The sequence below is a fragment of the Melanotaenia boesemani genome, unplaced genomic scaffold (assembly GCF_017639745.1).
Source record: "Melanotaenia boesemani isolate fMelBoe1 unplaced genomic scaffold, fMelBoe1.pri scaffold_109_ctg1, whole genome shotgun sequence".
NCBI lineage: Eukaryota > Metazoa > Chordata > Actinopteri > Atheriniformes > Melanotaeniidae > Melanotaenia > Melanotaenia boesemani.
In genome coordinates, this window is record NW_024580594.1 from 101,519 (window position 1) to 105,705 (window position 4,187).

General features: G+C 34.2%; 1 long non-coding RNA gene across 1 annotated transcript; it reads left to right on the top strand.

The window, feature by feature from the left end:
* The first annotated feature begins 227 nt into the window (after positions 1–227).
* Positions 228–1,085, top strand: LOC121636126. Its single transcript, XR_006009642.1, has 4 exons — positions 228–292; positions 371–498; positions 595–702; positions 859–1,085. It is a non-coding gene; the product is annotated as an uncharacterized LOC121636126 (long non-coding RNA).
* The last annotated feature ends 3,102 nt before the right edge of the window (positions 1,086–4,187 follow it).

The window sequence follows — 4,187 nt, forward strand, 5'->3', positions numbered from 1 at the left end:
TTCTGTATTGGTAAAGGATTAACAGTGTACAACCTGCCAGCTTCTATTACAAGCTTTTCACAAAAACCAGTATTATCTGTTAGTACTATAAAATTACATTTCAAAAAATGATTGGCCATGTAGTTTATAAAGTCACTACAGTCATGTAATCCTTCATTTTTGCACAAGCTGCTTCTAATTCATTTTTTTTTATTATTAATATTATAATTTTTTTATCATCATTGTCTACAGGATTGTGGATACAGTTGAGAGAGGAGGGGTTCTGGCCGTGTTTTCCAGGGATCAGATAAAGGTAATAAACATATTTCGCTGTTAATAATTACATCCTCTTTCATTCAGTTCATGTTTGCCCTTTACTTTTTTCTTTCAGAGATTACATGATGATCTGATTAATGGAAACATGCGTTCCAACAGATTGTACCTCTTGAGAATCCATCTACCTCTCTCAGGCTTAAACAGCACCTTAAACTAAGGGCGCTGAATTTAAGTGACCAGCGGGTAAATGAAAATGTTTTCAATCACGTGTATGTATGTGTGTTCACACTTATACTGTATTTAAAGATGTATTTTTTTGTTTTGCACTTTTTCCAACAGATCTTTGAGCTTCTGAGGGTGATAGAGGAGGTCATGGGTCTAGGAGCCAGGATAAGGAAAGAAGAGATCAAGCTTCTAGACTTCGTGTTTGATGTCATGCTCCCAGAGGTAATATGGTCAGTTTTGCTGGTTTGGGAAATGAGAGTAAATTATTGGTTGAGTTTGATCAGTATTTTATTCATTTGAAACTTGTAAGAAAAAAACAAAGAAGTGAATTCTTTAGAGCACCACAAGGTACGATTGGATCATTTAACTGTTTTTCAGATCCTGATCAGCATCCTGGACGATGAAGGACTGACCCGGCTACAAGCTGAGTTATTAATGGCTAGAGGGAGACTTTTTTAAGTGTAAACCTCCATTTTGTTTATTCATTTTTCGTTTTTGACTCCTAATTTTGGAATATTCTTTTTTATTTGCTCATCATTTTTGTTAAAGCTTCTACCTTTTGTCCTTATTCTTAAAAGATTTAATAAAGTTAATTGCAAATATGAGAACTTTTAAGTCAATTTCTTAATGTTACCAGTGTGATGGTGTCACCAAAATACTTGATTAATCCCAAAAAGTCATTTCAGTGTTGTGACAGTGTTGTTTTATTAAGAAAACAATTATGATGATGAATTACTTAATCCAGAGGATGATGGCTACTGGCTGTAATGATCTCTTATACTTTTCTGCCTACAGAAGGAAGACTGATTGAACATACTATTTCCTCAGTGTTGTGTAGAGGGTGTGCAGTTGTCCTTTATGTCCAGCAGCTTATACAATATTTGCCTCTGGACAGTCACATCTCCCTTAGCTCAAGAACTAATTGGTTTGATCACTTTCTTTAGGGCTCAGGTTCTGCTGCCCCAGCAGATGCTGGAAAGCAGGTTGCACTTTCTACAACAGACTTACAGAAGACATAAAACAATCAGACATTGAATGATTTTAGCTTCCTTAAGAAGTAAATTTCAGTCCTTTTTTTCTAGACTACTCAATTTGGGCCCACAAGGGACACGGGCTTGTGGGTTTTCAATGTCTCCCTACGGCAACACACCAGATTTAAATTAAATGAGTCCATCAGCTTATGAGTTCTGTCCAATGACTCATTATTTTGAGTCAGCTGTTTTGGAGCAGGGATTCCAGGGAGGTATCTTCCTGGAATTTATGGAGCTTCTTACAACAGAGCAGCTGAATTTTATCAAAAGCACTTGAGAAAATAGAAAAACATGGTCTTCAAAGTGCTGCCTGAATGCTGTCCAGGTGAGAGTGGGCTCTGAAGCAAGTCTTTAACACCAAGAACAATATGATATGCAAACTAATCAGTCCTGGAAGTTGTTGACTTGCTTGGAGGTGAGTTGATAAAAGTCCCAAGGAGTGATATGTAGTCATGTTGTGTTTAACTGGATTATAGTAATAAAATGCTAACAGTATGAAAATGCAGTGGTTACCTGGATACCATAATAATAATAATAATACATTTTATTTTAAAAAAGCGCCTTATCAAAGCACCCAAGGACACTGTACAAACATATAATGTCTCATATAAATGCACATACTATTCAGTACTAAGTTAGGAATAGTCAACTTTCTGGTGAAATTGACACAAAATGCCCACAGTTCACAAAACAATGAGGTCATGAATGTAAGACATTTAATTACAATCATGAAATGGTAATTACTTGAAAAACAATTTATAGAAAGAACAGTTAACAACAGTGGTGGGTATATGCAACATAATTAGTGTCATGGGTTCGGTGTAGCCTAGTCTGATGGTGTCTAAACAGGACTGTTCACATACAAGCTCTCATTGACAGAATATTTTCTGGTCCATTCATGGTACAGACTTTTTTGGAATTTTTGGTGGTTAATAATGAAGTGCAGGATGTTGCGCAATTAAAAACACAAGTTTATCAATAAAGATTATAGCGCAAAATAGATACATTCTGACAGAATACATAAGCCAAATATCCTTCATTTGTATGTTTATTTTATTTATATAATGTAAATAGTGGAATGTTTTAATATTTGAATGAGCACATTTTTGATCAATAAAAGTACATGTGTTCATTAACTGTCAGTTTTGAAGTATTTCAAAAGTATGTATAATAACAGTCAACTATAACTGTTTCATGTTTGATTTAAGATTACTTACATTCTCTTATGGGTGTGATGGTGTATGAAAAGTGTGTTTGCTCCTTAATTTAAGCAGGCCTTTTAAATCTGAGAAATATAATGATAATGATAATAATAGGCTGAATAATAATTATATTTAGTATTAAATGGACAACGACATCTACTTTTGACTGACACTTTTGATATTCTCTCCATTCATTATATAATCAACTTACTCTAAACAAACACTGTTGAACATCTGTCTGTGGTTATTATTGAGCAATTATGTAGCAACTGTTTAATTTCATCCAGCATATATTTGACAATGAAAAGGAATACAACAAACCCAGTCAGCTGCAAAATAAAAAAAAAAAACATAGTCCCGTTTTAATGCCACATTCGTCCACTGTTCTCTTGCCATGATCAATATGGTGGACGCGTTCTTTGTATCCTAGCAACGGAACGAAGCGGCGCCTATTTTTGCCGAAGAATAACAACTTCCGGCGCCGAGATTGCGTCACTTCCGGGATTGAGCTACGTCACTTCCGGGCGCCGTCGTCCGCCATCCTAACTGCAGTTTTTTTTTTTTTTTCAAAGTTTTTATTGACAAAGTTCAAAGGAACAATACAAAGATAACGAATATGTCAATAAAAAATGACAGATGTACATCTCGAATATTACCAAAGATACAAATACAAGACATGAAAATAAATTAAAATAAAATAAACAAAGAACACTTAGAGATCTGCTAATGTTTCAGATTAAAATGGTTAACTAATTGAATAGTTTTAGTTAGTTTATTGTTTTTCTTTTTTAAGTTTTCAATGTTATTCCAATATGCATTAAGGTCTGTTATCTTGAAATTGGAGAAGGAGGGTATGTTTTTCTGCCAAATCATTTTGTGCAAGTAATATTTTGCTAAAATAATTATTAAATTAATAATGTATTTTTCATTAGCTAAAAAATTAGAGTTAGTTACTATTAGAAGTATTTCGAGTTTGCTCAGAAATATGTCTTTTCTAATCTTTTGGGAAATGTATCTTTGTAAGTGGAACCAGAAAAAAGTTACATGAAAACAATCAACAAATACATGTTCAATGGTTTCTCCCTCACACCCACAGAATGAACAAGTGTTGCTTACAGTAGGAACAAAAGAAGAAATATTTGCTTTTGAAGGGTAGTACCTGTGCACAATTTTGAATAATACATCTTTGATTTTGTTTGTAATCACATATTGATGAGGTAACTGGAAGATTAAGTTCCATAATCTTTTGTCCAGGCCAGTCCATCGGTGTTTACATAAGGGAGTCGTGACAGGATCTAGCAGGTTTCTAATAAAAGCATTGTTACATCTCTTGTCTGTAAGTGGAATACCAGAAATGGAAGGTGAGCTGACAGTTAAAGACAAGGAAATATCTGTCTGTACACTCTTTGCCAAGGAGACGATACTAGCTGGGATAGATTTCATTACCATGTCAAATTCTTTTTCAGAAGTATGC